This window comes from Schistocerca cancellata, chromosome 1 (assembly GCF_023864275.1).
Source record: "Schistocerca cancellata isolate TAMUIC-IGC-003103 chromosome 1, iqSchCanc2.1, whole genome shotgun sequence".
Classification (NCBI taxonomy): domain Eukaryota; kingdom Metazoa; phylum Arthropoda; class Insecta; order Orthoptera; family Acrididae; genus Schistocerca; species Schistocerca cancellata.
The window spans coordinates 486,990,199-487,006,394 of record NC_064626.1 but is presented as its reverse complement, the minus strand read 5'-3'; the positions used below and the strand labels follow the sequence as shown (position 1 = coordinate 487,006,394).

The 16,196-nt window shown below is 41.7% G+C and overlaps 1 protein-coding gene and 1 pseudogene across 1 annotated transcript in view; one reads left to right on the top strand and one right to left on the bottom strand.

The window, feature by feature from the left end:
• Positions 1–16,196, top strand: part of LOC126177795 (locomotion-related protein Hikaru genki-like) — a 590,640-nt gene that overhangs the window by 484,422 nt on the left and 90,022 nt on the right. The window lies entirely within an intron of this gene.
• Positions 14,065–14,182, bottom strand: LOC126103515 (5S ribosomal RNA; annotated as a pseudogene).

Genomic DNA, 16,196 nt, shown 5'->3' with positions numbered 1-16,196 from the left:
CAACCTTCCAGTTGATTACCTTCGAACCCTCTGTCGTGGCTTTCGAGTTTTAAGACCCTATTTTCTCAATCAGAGTCTCTGGACAGGTATACTTAAGGCACCCAGATTAATATCTTTGGTGTCTTGAAGAGCTCAGCCACTGTCTTTACCAGCAGCTTTGCATCCTCCCACAGTGATATTAGGGGCACCTTTTCCTTTACCCAATCCACTGTACCCACACCCTCACAGACAAAGATAAAAGAACCTTGATCCAGATAGACTCTCCTGAATTTGGGTCCTGGACCAGTGTCCCCTTCCATCTTCTCAAAGAGAACCATCTGCATGAGCTCCTCCTGCTGCGAGGTGATCTTGACCAGTGGATAGCCTTGCTGGATAACTGCCATCCCAAAACCGAGACTGCAGTACTATAGGTCTGTTTCTCTATTTCTTGCCTCAGCTTTTTCTGGATACGCTTATACTGAGAAGTGGGAGTCTTAGATTCCTCCCTTGTTCTCTTACTGCCCGCCCTTGATGCAGAAGGAGTTTTAAACCCTCTTCGCCCTGAGAGAGCCTTTTCTTGGAGGTCTTGGGCTCAAGTCCTTTTAGTTCACCTTTGTTTAGGAAGCCACTCTTTTCCTTCCTTCAGCGTTAGTTCTGTAAGAAGTTTCTTCCTCTGAGTCCCAGACATGTCTTTGATCTTAATCTAGTCCAACTTCTTAGTAACCATTCCCAGGTCTCTCTCCCCCTTCAGCTGAGGGGATGTTTTCCATCTGTTCCAGCCCCAGTGTTTGGGTGGTTGACTTCTCAACTTGCCACTCAGTGTTGCTATTTTATTTATAGTCCATTTTGGTCCCATGAGAGATGGGATTACATTCGGTCCTCTCCATGGAAACCCCATGCAGTGCAAGGCTAATTAGTCAGGGAGGTTGCCCAGTATCCCTGAGGCTCCATTCACGACATATTTTCCAATTTGCCACTCACACCTGAGCCCGGATTGCATCACACCTTGGGTTGGGTATTGAGGAGTTGGGAAAGGACAAGGAATGGATGTGGAATTTCAGGTATTTGTGGGAAACACTTAGTCTGGTCCATCAGCCAACACCTTGCTGACTGTAGGTTCCCAAAGGCAGTGTAGCCCTCAGCTTCACGCGAACCCACAAGCCTCTTCACTCCTAGGAACAGTGCTACTTCAAGATGGTGTACCCCAGAGAGGTGGCATGTACCTATACTAAAACAGTACTAATCGTGTCGACCTCTGCATGTAACACAGATATTCCATGCTTCCGAACTTCTTCTTACACTGAAAATTCGTTAGTACGTTTTAAATATTTCCAGTAATGACCGTAGATGTTTGCCATAAAAACAAAATAAAAACATCACAACAATGCAGCAATCTTTAAGAAACTCATGCAGTGAAATTTACTTTTTAAATCTGTTTCTTGTGTTTAATTGACATTTCACTTCAAACTTTAATACCACTACTCAATAAGTTATATTCTGCAATTAATAACAGTACGAGCAGTCAAGTAGTTGAGCAACTTACATTGAAACCAACAATCTTATGTAGCGAAAGAGAGAACAGGATCCAATATGTGAAGAAATGTAAATCTCATGGCCTTACAAGTATGCCGGGGGAGATGATCAAAGAAATGCAGCAAAAAGGTGTTAATGTGCTGAAATCACTGCATACAAGAATATGGTAAACCCAAGGAGTGGCTAAAAAACTGGTCGAAGTCTCTCGTCATCCTCATACACAAGAAAGGGACAATCAGGAACTGCTCTGACTGCCGAACTATTGCTCTCAAATCCTAAGAAAGCAAAATTTCCTCTACATCTTGGAGGAAAAGGAACTAGTGAACCGATGGTCAACATATTATAGAACAAATAATGAGAAATCGTGACAATCCCAGTTTTCATCTGTTTCCTTCATTGCAGGAAAGCCTTTGACTATGTTGTCTGGGAAAAGCTATGGCAGGTGCTTGCGGAGTTTGGTGTCCCATTACACTTCACAATACTGATCAGAAGTCTGTACGGTAATGATCTCGCAGCTACGAAGATAAATGCTGGCATGTTTGATTTATTCAGTGTGTTAAAAGGTGTCAGCCGAATTGTGTTCTACCTCCCCAGCTGTGCAACATCTATGCAGAAATTTGATTAGGAGTGCTGTTGATGGCAGAACTAAAGGCATCTGCTGAACTATTAACAACCTCAAATTTGCTAATGACACCATTGGATTTGGACAGCAGCGAAGATGAAATTGCTGAGCTACTAACAAAATTAAAGTAGAGAGACAAGCAGCGTACTGATATATTTGAGCTTTAGTGCTGGCGAAGGATACTTTATATAAAATGGACCGAAGAAAAAAAAAGTGTCCATTATTGACCCACTCAATATCTCCAGGCGCCTTTCTTCTCGCGTCAGCCAAAAAACTCTCAAGTGTTTTGGCCATTGTGTGAGAAGAGTGGAGAAAGTCTAGAGGATATCATCATGGGAAGAAGGACCCAGGGCAATAGGTGGAGGCGAACAGCAGCAGGCAAGTGTACGGTACAAATAAAGATCTCTGGTCTACCTCATCAACACAGTCTAAGATAAGCCGGTAACCATCCGGAATGGAGACGCTTGGTTCATGGGGTCACTCGCTCAGCAATGACCCCAACGACTTGTTATGAGTCATAAACTAGTGACTTCTGAAAAGATAGAAAAATTGATGATTTCTTAGAAAAACAATAGATCGAGTGTCATGCAATACATTTTTTTTCTTATAGCAGGGCCATTCAGAAAGTAAGGTCCGATCAGTCACAAAATGGAAACGACAGTGAAAATCCGATGAAATTTTGCGGAGATGTGTTGAGCAGTGTCTCTAGTATGCTCGCCGATCGAATCACGTCCTCTTTTCTGTTCTGAGCGCACAGTGAGCGTGTAAAGACACCTAGAAAATAGCATCTCCCGCAAAATGTGTCTGGTGAGAGATTTCGCCTGATATCATGCAGCCAACGTTTTGATAAGAAAAATGGTTCAAATGGCTCTGAACCCTATGGGACTTAACATCTGAGGTCATCAGTCCCCTAGAACTTAGAACTACTTAAACCTAACTAACCTAAGGATATCACACACATCCATGCCCGAGGCAGGATTCGAACCTGCGACCGTAGCGGTCGCGCGGTTCCGGACTGTAGCGCCTAGAACCGCTCGGCCACCCCGGCCGGCTTTCGATGAGAAGTGTTTGTTTACCCACAATACAGTCCGTAATTGGCTCCCTTTAAGTTTCGTGTCTACTCACATGAACAGCTGGCTATGAATCCAACAGTTTGGCACAGTCAACGAGCTGTAGACCAACGTAGAGATTTGGCGGAAAGTAAGGGCCGCTGCCTTCCTTGAAGAATCCATTGGAAGCTTGGTACTACGCTGCGACAAATCTCTAAGTCGGAGCGGCGGCTATGTAAAGAAGTAGCCGGAAGATCTAGTTAAATGTTGCAAATAAAACATTTTTGATTTTCATAGTGATTTCCATTTCGCGCGCTATCGGACCTTACTTCCGAATAGCCCTTGTAATATATCCATCATGTAGTGTACAAGAAATAACTTACTCTGTATCATCTCATATTCGGTTAGTGAGATTCGACTGCCTTCTAACGGGCTACGTACATGCAACAGTCTATGCAAGTAGAAACACAAAATACGGATGATTCGTAAGCAAAGGGCGGAGAACTCTAATGCAGCAAATTACTATTTCTAATAAAATAGAGTGCTGTAACTTGCAACGATGTCAGAGACCACATAAAAAGAGATGTGCATTATGCAATTATTCTTGTTTCACAAGGAAAACCTTTTTTCTCATCTCATATTCGGTTAATGAGATTCGACAGCTTTCTAACAGGCTACGTACGGGCAACAATCTACGCAAGTAGAAACACAAAATGCGGATAATTCGTAAGCAAAGTACGGAGAACTCTAACGCAGCAGATTACTATTTCTAATAAAATAGAGGGTTGTAATTTTCAACGATATCAGAGACCGCACGAAGAAGAGTGCGTTATGCAATTACTCTTGTTTCACAAGGTAATGGAATGTTTTCATAAAAGTAGTTGAGCACAGAGCTAAATGACTAGCCTTCTCTATAAAACTATTTATCGACAAATAGCACTATTGCAGCTCCAGCCACGTGGCCATTACCAACTGGCGTACTGGAAAAATCATCCTTCATGAGATGTTGCACTTAATTTTCATCTTTCACATAAACCGCATCAACCCACTAAACATGATTTCTGTATCAAAGATAAAACAGTGAACATGTTTAGTGGTTTGTAGTTTGTGTAAATAGTGATAACATAGGTAACATTATATACCCACCATCTAAACTTGGTGATACATACACATCTCAGATATACTGTTAATTTTTGATGCGTTCCGTAGAACGACCTTTTCAGTACACTTGTTAATGGCCACACGTCCATATAAACAGTTATAGAGTCGAAGAGGCCTATGATGATGTCTCCAGAACGAGATTTCCACTTTGCAGTGCAATGTGGACTGATATGAAACTTCCTGGCAGATTAAAACTGTGTGCCGGACCGAGGTTCGAACTCGGCACCTTTGCCTTTCTACATCTACGTGTTTTCTATACTATTCACAATACAGTGCCCACCTTCATGCTGTCTCTCTACCGTTCCACTCTCGAACGGCGCGCGGGAAAAACGAGCACTTAAATTTTTCTGTGCGAGCCCTGATTTCTCTTATTTTATCGTAATGATCACTTCTCCCTTTGTAGGTGGGTGCTAACAGAATGTTTTCGCAATCGGAGGAGAAAACTGGTGATTCAAATTTCATGAGAAGATCCCGTCGCAACGAAAAACCAATTTGTTTTAATGATTGCTACTCCAATTCATGTATCATGTCTGTAGCACTATCTCTTCTACTTCGCGATAATACAAATCGAGCTGCCCTTCTCTGTACTTTTTCGATGTCATACGTCCGTCCCACCTGATACAGATCCCACGCCGCACAGCAACACTCCCGAATAGGGCGGACAAGCGTGGAATAAGCAGTCTCTTTAGTACACCAGTTGCAGATTCTAAATGTCCTGCCAATGAATCGCAGTATTTGGTTTGCTCTACCCACAACATTATCTATGTGATCGTTCCAATTTAGGTTATTTGTAATTGTAATCCCTTAGTAGCTAGTTGAATTTACAGCCTGCAGATTTGTGTGACTTACCGCGTAATCGAAATTTAGCTGATTTCTTTTAGTACTCTTGTGAATAACTTCACACTTTTCTTTATTCAGGATCAACTGCCACAATTCGCAGCAGACAAGTATCTTACCTGAATCATTTTGAAATTCGTATTGGTCATCTGATGACTACAAGACGGTAAATAACAGCATCATCTGCAGACAATCTAATAGGACTACTCAGATTGTCTCCTTCGTCGTTAATATAGATCAGGAACAACAGAGGGCCTCTTAATTCTTCCCTGGGGAACGTCGGATATTACTTCCGTTTTAATGGATAGCTTTCCGTCTATTACTACGAACTGTGACCTTTCTGACAGGAAATCAGGAATCCAGTCGCACAACTGAGGCGATGTTCCATAGTCGCGGAATTTGTTAGAAGACTCTTCTGAGGAACGGTGTCGAAAGCCTTCTGGAAATCTAAAAATATGGAATCAATTTGACATCCCCTGTCGATAGCACTCATTTCTTCATGAGTGTAAGGAGCTAGTTGTATTTTGCAAGAACGATATTTTCTGAATTCGTGCTGACTATGACTCAATAAATCGATTCCTTCGAGGAACTTCATTACGTTCGCATACAGTGTATGTTCCAAAACCCTACTGCCAATCAACGTAAGTGATATGGGCCTGTAATTCAGCGGATCATTCCTTCTTCCCTTTTTGGGTATTTGTGTGACTTGAGCAATTTTCCAGTCTTCAGGTACGGATCTTCGTGTGAGCGAGCGATTGTCTATAATTGCTAAATATGGATCTATTGTATCAGCATACACTGAGAGGAACCTGACTGGTATACAATCTGGACCGGAAGCCTTGCTTTTATTAAGCGATTTAAGCTGCTTTTCGACATCGAGGATATCTTTTTCTATGTTTCTCATCTTAGCAGTTGTTCTTGATTGGAATTCAGGAATACTTACTTCGTCTTCTTTGGTGAATGATTTTCGGGGAACCGTGTTAGTGGCACTGTCATCAGTGACTTCGCCGTTATTATCGCGCAGTGAATGTATTGATTGCGTCTTGCCACTGGTGTGCTTTATGTATGACCGGAATCTCTTAGGGTTTTCTGCCAGATTTCGAGACAGAATGTCGTTGTGGGAATTATTAAAAGCATCTCGCATTGTATTATGCGCCATATTTCGAACTTCTGCTAAACTTTGCCAGTCTTGTGGATTTTGCGATCTCTTAAATTTGGCATGGTTTTTTCGCTGCTTCAGCAGCAGCGATCTGACCCGTTTTTTATGCCATGGGGGATCAGTACCATAACTTATTAATTTATGTGGTATATATCCCCCAGTTGCTGTCGATACTATCTTTTTGAAATCATTCCACAACTTTTCTACGCTTACATGATCAGATCGGAAGGAGTGAAGACTGTCTCTTAAAAAGACGTTAAGAGCATTTTTATCAGCTTTTTTAAATAGATGTACTTTGAGATTCTTTTCGATGGTTGTAATTGTTACGGTATCCAGCCTAGCAGCAACTGCGTTGTGTCGCTACTCCTTGTATTCGTCACGGTACTCACTATTTGTCCAGGATTATTTGTAGCTAAGAGGTCCAGTATGCTTTCGCGACCATTTACGCATCGAGTGGACTCATGAACTAATTGTTCAAAATTATTTTCTGAGAAAGCGTTCAGTACAATTTCGGACGACGTCTTATGCCTGTTGCCGGCTTCAAACATGTAATTTTTCCAGCATATCGAGGATAAGTTGAAGTCACCACCGACTAAAATTGTATGAAGGGGTACCTATTTGAAATGAGACTCAAGTTCTCTCTGAACTGTTTAGCAACTATATCTTCTGAGTTGGGGGGGTCTGTAAAACGATCCAGTTAATAGTTTAGTCCGATTGTCAGGTATAACCTCTACCCATACTATTTCGCAGGAACTATCTGCTTCAATTTCTCTACAAGGCACTCTACTTCTGACAGAAATAATTACTCCATGACCAACTGTAATTTAATCTATCCTTTCTGAACACCGTTAACTCGTTTAAAAAAATTTCGGCTGAACTTATTTCCCGCTTTAGCCAGCTTTCTGTACGTATAACTATTTGAGCTTCAATGCTTTGTATTAGGGCTTGAAGCTCTGGTTCTTTCGCAACACGGCTCCGATATTTTACAGCTACAATACCGATCGTTTCTACAACTACCTTACTGTGTTTTACCTGCCCCATTTCAGGCGAACGCCCTTTCTGTGGTTCCCTAATCTAAAAAACCACCCAATCCCTTCCTCACAGCCCCCGCTACCCTTGTAGCCGCCTCCAGTGTGGAGTGGACTCCTGACCTATTAAGCGGAACCCGGAAACCCACCACCCGATGGCGCAAGTCAAGGAATCTACAGCGTACATGGTCACAAAACCGTCTGAGCCTCTCATTCAGACCCTCCACTCGGCTCTGCACCAAAGTACCACATCGGTTCTATTGACGATGCTGCAGATTGTAAGCTCCGCCTTAATCTTGCAAGCAAGACTGATAGTCTTTACCATTTCCACTACCCGCCCGTAACCAGAGAGACTCTCCTACGATCCAAGGCGACGCACGTCATTGGTGGCAACAAGAGTCACCTCCTGCAGTTGGCTGCACCCTGTACAATTCATGGCATCCGGAAACACTCTTTCCAAATCTGGAATGACTCCCCCCAGTATGCACACTGCCTTCCTTCCACTCCTTGGTAGCCATGTTCCTAAGGGGCCCCATTACACGCCACACTTTGGAGCTTTCAACTATCAGCAAACTTAACTTCTGTTAATTCCCAGACCTTGTGGGCAGAGAAGTTTCCTACCGAACAGGGTGGATGACTGCATCTGGCTCAGAGACTTCGGCAGCCACAGATGACACCCCGAAACCTGTATTCGTCAAACAAACCGGGGAGGCCCTACCATTGGCCCCTTGAAAAGTTTTTCATCGCCTGCCAGACTCTGGAATGATCTGCCACTCGACCATGGGTGAGGGATCAACCACAGCAGCTGCAGTAGCTGGGGCTGCCACTGCAATGGACCGACTGGGGGACATGTGGGACGTGCTCGACGTCCCTCGTATCACCACGTCTGACTCCCCATAGTGATGACCCTTGGCAGCAATCTCAAGCTGTGTGACAGAAGCCAACGCTGCCTGGAGTGGTAAGCAAAAGGTCGCCAACTCAGCTCGCAACTGTTCACAGTAATCACAATTCCTATCTATTACTGTAGTCGCTCCTGTTTGAAGCTCATAAAAATACGTGACAAACTAATGGTGTACTCAGCTTATTAGCAGCAGGAATTCGAAGTGCTCTATCACTGACGGTCTAACCGACACCGAGTTACACAAACCAAAGGAAACAAAAGACCACAAGATACCAGGGTCGACAATGGCGATACTGTACGCAATGCTCTTATTAAAATAAAAGCTTAAAATACTCGAACACGCAGAAATTATAAAAATAATTTATTAACTACACAGGTATCTGTAAATAAGTCGCTCCTGTTGGAAGCTTGTTAAAAATGTATAACAAACTAACGGTGAACTCACCTTATTAGCAGCAGGATCACGAGGTGCTCTGTCTCTGACGGTCTATGTGACACTGAGCTGTACTAACCAAAACAGATAAAATCCTGTATGATACAAGTTTCCATAAAAGATCGATAACAAGTGTGCAAGTGCTCTACCAAATGAGCTACCCAAGCACGACTCACGACCCGTCCTCACTGCTTCAATTCTGCCAGTACCTCGTCTCCTACCTTGCAAGCGGTTCGCCGGAGAGCTTCTGTGAAGTTTGGAAGGTAGGAGACGAGGTACTGACTATGATGTCCTTTATATAAATTTACATAACTTTGTCCTCTATCCAAGGAAAGTGAATCGGTTCTAATACGTTTGATATATCGCTGCGTAAGCTGTACTATTTTACTGTTACGTACAAGCAATCACAGACAATTGGTCACGCAGCAAAATTGCAGTTAATAGGACAGTAGTAGACGATTTAACCACTGAGCTTGTTGATCCAATTATTTATCAAGTTGAGACGTCAAAGAAACTATGGATAACTTGCTTTACCACGATCGAATTCATGAAAAAGTATGATTAAGAGGAGTACTCACAACGAACACTGAATATGGAGGTAAAATAGAAGACGAAAGAGTTGAACAATTTATGAAGAAAGTAACTCCCAAGAATGCCCACGCATATAACAGGGACTTCGGCTTTATGCGACCGAGTATTGGCTGGTAGCGCTGGACGAAGAAAAGAACAAGAACAAACGTGTAAGTGGCCGCTGGGAAGAGACGTGGAGGCTGCCTCAGGATCGACAGAAACTGGAACAATGCATCAAACTTTCCAGATACCGGTGACCGAAGACAAAGAGTTCAAACGACATTGCAGTCGAAAAGTTCGCGACAACAGATGTGCGGAACTCGCAAACTTTTCAGGATTGTCAGCTCTGCTGCAGGATATGTTTGCTGGACCTGCTACGGATGAAATGTGACGCTGCAGTTACTTTCGCTCCTTCTTGTGCGAGCTAATATTGTACAAAATATGATGTTCGAACTTTCACCTAGAAAGAACATCAACAGTTTTCTTTAGCGTCTTTTGTTAGACAATTAAATTATAGTTGAGTGTATGTGGCGATGTAACGTATTAAGTAATTATCATTTTGCGCCATAAACTGTAGATTTACTACATGAAAGAAAATAATTAATTTGCTCTACTTGAGTATAAAGTAGCCAATAAAACGTCCAGAAAGTGCTTTCGCTCTTTCATGGCAAAATATTATAATCAATAAAGAAACATACCTGAGGGCGAGCACCAGAAAATCTGGATCGAGTGAAAGTCGCCCCGAGACTTTGCTTTTCTGCACAATTACGAAATGATGAGGAGGAGAAGGAGGAGGAGATTTCTAACATCCCATCGACAACGAGGTCATTAGAGAGCACAGCATGGAGCACAGCATGGAGAAGAAAGTCAGCCATGCCCTTTCAAAGGAAACATCCCGTTATTTGCATTAAGCAATTTAGGGAAATCACGGAAAAACTAAACGTGGATGGCCGCACACGTGTTTAAACAGTCGTCCTCCCGAATGCGAGTCCAGCGTGCCCACCTCTGAGCTGTCTCGCCTTACGACTTAAAAGATATATATCGTATATAAAACAAATCTTTCGTTCAGTAAGACAGAGAGATTCGTTTTTAGCACAGAACGTCCGATGCTCGCCATCGGTACATGCCGTTTACCACAGTATCAATTCGTCGCATCCAGATCAGAGTTTGTCCCTCTTGAGCGCGTATTTTGTTTCGTTTCACAATTTGGGGCCAAAATTGCGATAAAAATGTCTCTTCTGGTGTACTACAATATTACTGCTTGCTTTGACCTTGGACAGAAGCACCACTCTATCTAAGGTGAGAAAAAGAGTGTAAGTGGGCAGTAAGGAGGAATCTACCTTTTTCATCACCTGCTGGAGGGCAATGACATCCTGATCAGAGAGGTAAGATTGGATTTCGGCCTCTTGCCTTTTGCCGCTTATGTAATCTGAGTACATTTCATAATCACTCGCTACTGATCGTAAAGTTAAATAATTTGACATTAGCGTTTAAGTAACTTTGTAAACGGCCTATGTGGCCATGGACTTCCGATCAGAATAGCCTTCCCATAGAGCGAGGTTTCCTAAGGCACCCCATGTAAAACCAGGAACAAAGCTAATTTAACCTTAATATCCACCCATTAATTTACAAAAGTTATTTAAAATTTTAACTGACAGATCTGAAAGTGTCTTCGTATAATGTGTTCTTGCATTGGTGGAGTCAGCTATGAACTAATATGAAGATATCTTTGTAGCGACGACAGCACTACGTCTGGTGGAATGTGCAGGGCAGATGTGGGGAAAGACAGGGGATTACCCTGTTGCTGCTGTGTGTGGGATGGTAGGGATGGTCAGAAACAGGGTTGATCCTCAGGTAGAAGAAAGGCAGGATCTTACACTCATATCGTCATTCACAGGTCTGTGACGTGAGAACATGTAACATACCCCGGAACAGGAACCAATGTGAATAATTACTGATGGAAAAGCGTTGCGAGAGAATGGGTAGTACATATACTTTTCATTCTCACGCTACTGGTCTGAATTCAAAGGTTCGGAAGAAGTAGTAAGCAACTTTATTACTCAGAATTCTGGTAATGTTTCGTCACATTAACACATTTTGGTCTTTATATAGTCACTTGTGAATATCAGAGTACCATACAAACACACGTTGTCCGTGGTAAACTCTGGTGATAATTCCCTTTGGTGTCTTTATATACTGTTTTAATGAAACACAATAACCGTTATCGTATATGTCGCACTTGAGTATATTTTTGCTCTTTAGCACACAGATAATCACTCTTGCGTCTCTTCGCTCCCTTTTGTGACACTGCCGCCGCGCGGTCGAGCATGGAAATGTGTGTGTTGTCAATAGCGTAAGTTAGTTAAATTACATTAAGTAGTGCGTAAGCTTAGGGACAGATGACCTAAGCAGTTTGGTCCCATAAGATCATACCACAAATTATAAAATTATTGTACGACACTGCTCCAGTACGTGTTCATAACTTATTTCGCACCTGGTACACACAACACTTCATTGTAAGTTCGTTTTTATTCATAATATACGTCACTAATCCGCACTTCTGTCTGTCTTCAAAACTGATACGAACTTTTACAGTATCCAATTATAAATTTATTTGCTACCCCCGAATCTACACAAATTCAGCCCAGTCGGTTCTCTTCATTTGTTCTCATAACTCTTATTTAAATAATGACAATTTAATTTCAAACACCTCACAACGATCTCACATATCTCGCTCAACCTGTTCCAGCATTGTCCTTCCTAATATCCTCGTTTGTAATCGATCTCAACCAAATTTCGCAAAAACTCCACCGAGTGAACTGACTTTTGTCTTTAAAATATTTAATCATCTGTAGTCATATGTCGTTGCCTTGAATATATTTAGTCATATGCTATTGACGTGAATATTCTCATGTACCTAATACTACCATATTCATAAAAAACTAAAACAGAAACCCAATAACAACTATAGTCTTAACTGAAATTAAGAAACATCAAAATTAACTTTTCCTTATTAAAACTAATAATCATGTATCTGAAACAAAACATATATATTTACGTAATCACTGTGAACCATATCTTAAGCGTATCTGTTGAATCATCATACACTTATCTGAAACTATAAAAATTGTTTATAATATTCTTAGTTAAAATTATTTTCTTTCTCTGCCATTCCTTCCTTCCTTCAGGAATGAAACATTTTAAAATCACGATGGGGATATAATCCGTTTATAATTCTTGTTTCAGGATGTCCTGATAGATATGCTCCTGAATTTGGTATTCTAATTACGTCAAATGGTCCATCGTACATTAACTGCCATTTTTTATTTGTTTTGTTTAGTAATGACGCACGTGGATGTGTACGTAATAATGCTCTTTCCCCAATGCAAAAGGATTATCTTCATAATATCCTGTTCTCAAATTCTATCTTTCCTCTTCTTGCCTCTGCGGTGAGATTTATTAATGCTTTCCTAATCTTATCTCTCCATTGAGTTTCTTCTTGTGGTATCTTCAGATCTTATCTGCCCATTCATTCCTTCCTGTTCTCTCCAAAATTAGGTCAGCCGATGTAACGTTTGTGGTCATATGAGGCAAAATGTTCATTATTTCCTCAAAGCTATGGAGATATTCTATCCATCTTGTATGTTTCGCAGGGTTACATGTTCACATAAATCTGTTTAATTCACGAAATACCCTGTCAATCGGTTTCGCGGCCGTATTATATTTGGAAGTCCAGATTTGTGTTATATTTGCTCGGGTTAATGCATGCCTCCACCCATATCAAGTAAAATTTATAGCATTGTCAGATAAAACAGCTTTCGGCTTCCCAATACGTGGAATGTAGTCTTTGAATAGACAATTCAGAATTGGTGCTGCTGTAGCAGCTTCCATTGGATAGAATTTTACATACACAGTAAATAAGTCAAAGAAAGCTACAACATATTTAATGCCTCCTTATCCCTCTGTAACGGTCCACAGATATCAATTGATAAAACAGCTAGTGGTTTTTCAGTAACGATCGAAGGAAACAGGCCTTTACTACTTCTGTTGTTCGGTTTTGCTTTCCGACGTACTACACACTTTCTCGGTACCCTCCATACTTTCCTACGTACGTCTGGAAAGTAACAGTTCAGTCTCAGTTTGTTTGCACATTTCGCATCACCAAAATGTTCGAAAGTGTTGCGAGTATACGTTATTAACCTCTCCTCATATTCTTCGCGTATACATATTGCTCCGACGATGAAATACTACATCCTTCACTGCCTTATAGTACTGGCTTATTTTATCTTTTTGTGTATCTTCTAATTTCTGTCTAATGTTTATCCACCTTGGATCACATTGTTGGAGTCTCGTCATATCCCCATATAAATCTAAATGGTGGCATTCGCTTTCTGATCTCTCATCAATAAATTTGGAAACTCGTCTTCATTTTCATCCGAGATGATGCCTTCTTCTAATCCTTCAGGAAAACGGGATAACGCATCTGCTATATTCTCCTTTCCTTTGATATATACAGTACAAAAATGGTATTCCTGAAGAGCGACCGTCCACTTTCCTAATCTCGGAAGTAACAGCTAAAAAAAACTCCTCCCGAACAGGCCATGAAGGCCCAAAGGTACCGACCGGCCGCCGTGTCATCCTCAGCCCACAGGCGTCATTGGATGTGGATATGGAGAGGCATGTGCTCAGTACTCTGCTCTCCCGGCCGTATGCCAGTTTCCGAGGCCAGAGCCGCTGCTTCTCAATCAAGTAGCACCTCAGTTTGCCTCACAAGGGCTGAGTGCACCCTACCTGCCAACAGCGCTCGGAAGACCGGATGGTCACCCATCCAAGTGCTAGCCCAGCCCGACAGCGCTTAACTTCGGTGATCTGACGTGAACCGGTGTTACCGCTGCGCCAAGGCCGTTGGCTATGTAATAGCTTACAGCTTACAGCTAAGAGCTTGATGATCACAATATACTGTGGTTCTTGCTCCATATAAATAACAATGTAACTTTTTGATCGTCCACACTAATGCAAGAGCCTCCTGTTCTGTTGTAGTATAAGACCTCTCACAACTTGACGGTGTCTTCTTAGCGAAATGTGTTGGGCAAAAGGTGGGCTTGCCGTTTATTATTCGGATTTGGAAGAGACATACACCCAGACCAACAGAAGAAGCATCAGTCAATAATCCGAATTCAATTGACTTGTTGGGATGAAATCTTCGCATTGGACAAAGCTTGCTTGATTGCTATCAATTCTTGTTGACATTCCTCAATCCACTGCCAATGCACATTCTTCCTTAACAAATTTAATAATGGCTCAGAATTCATCGACTGATCCTCAATGAATCGACAAAAAATCCATGCAAGACCTAGGAATCCTTTTCATTGCCTTTTCGTTCTACGAACAGGAAATGTTTTTATTGCACTGCTCTTCTTTTTGTTGGGTAGAATACCTCTTGAATTCATCAAATGTCCTGCGAATTTTATTTTTTCCAGGCAGAAACGTGACTTTTGTAGATTCGCTGTTCTGCCCACACTAGTATATTCACATGTTCTTCCCAGGTATCAGTAGCTATCAGGATGTCATCGACAAATAATGTTAGCTGACACCTTAGTTCAGGTGCTAATGCTGCATCCAATGTGGATATGAATACTCTCGCACTCATGTTCAAACCATATGGAAGAACAATGAAATGATAATTCCTACTGGTGTATACAAATGCAGTATACTTTCTTGAATCTGCATCTAACTTGACCTGCTAGTATGAATCAAGCAAATCAATTGTTGTAAAATACTTACCTCCATTGAACTTTTGAATCACCTCATCTATATTTTCTGGGTGAGTACATATTGGTACAGTACTTGTGATAATTATACGAGCATTGAGTACTGGATGTACTTTTCCACCTGGTTTTGGCACAACGAGAAGTGGGCTGCATTAGGGACTCTCATATTCAATCAGATTCCAGTCTAACTTCCTCTGTATTTCTTGGTCAACAGCATTGCGTTGTTTCCAACGAACGGGATAGATACTATGGCAGTACGTTATGTGTGACTTCACGTTCAGATGACATGTATAACCCTTGATGACATCTGGTTGCTCTTCGAATACTGTCATATACTTGCATAATAGAGCAGACAGTTGTGTCCTTTGCTCTTCCTTAAGGTGCTCTGGCTCATTGAACTTTCGTTGTATCTATTCGGATACTTCTACTGCTTGCACTACTCTAATCTAACGTGTCTTGATTTGGCAGTGCTCCTATATTATTAATCGTAACTTTGCCCCTCGGCAGTATGTTTCATGTTTTCCCTCCTTCCTTAATAAGTGTACCTGGGCTAGGGAATGTCGATCCACAAATTTACCTTCGCTATAGATAACTCTAATTTTCAGTCCTCCTCCCATGTAGTCTCTAATCCAAGATCATAGTCGACTATTAACTTATCAATCTTATCAACTACTAGGAATGCGCATGTTATCTCTGCATTTCCTAGATTCAGTTTTAGCATCGTCTGCATCCTCACAGGTTGGGATCGTGCGCCAAACGCCCATAGTATCTAGCAATGTTGTGGAGGAAAATTCGGTAACTGAATCTTCTTCATTAAATTATTAAATAGATTCATAGATACTGCATTTACCGATGCCAAAACTACTGTATCTGGAATACCCTCTATTGTTACTTTAATTGCAGATATGGTTCTTATAAGTATTCTTCTGTACATTTGGTTGTGTCAGCACAAAGATCCTCCTCTATTAACTTTCCCTCGTTGTATCTCATCATACGAACTTTCTGCCCAAAGCCCATATGCCTCCCCTCGACCACTCCTCCGGGGTATGATTCGGTCTGAATTAGTTTTCGGAGCGCGATTCATTTGCATGAATCGCACCCTCTCTCACTTCTGTAATAACTGGTGTCTGTTGTCTCCAGTCATTATTCATTG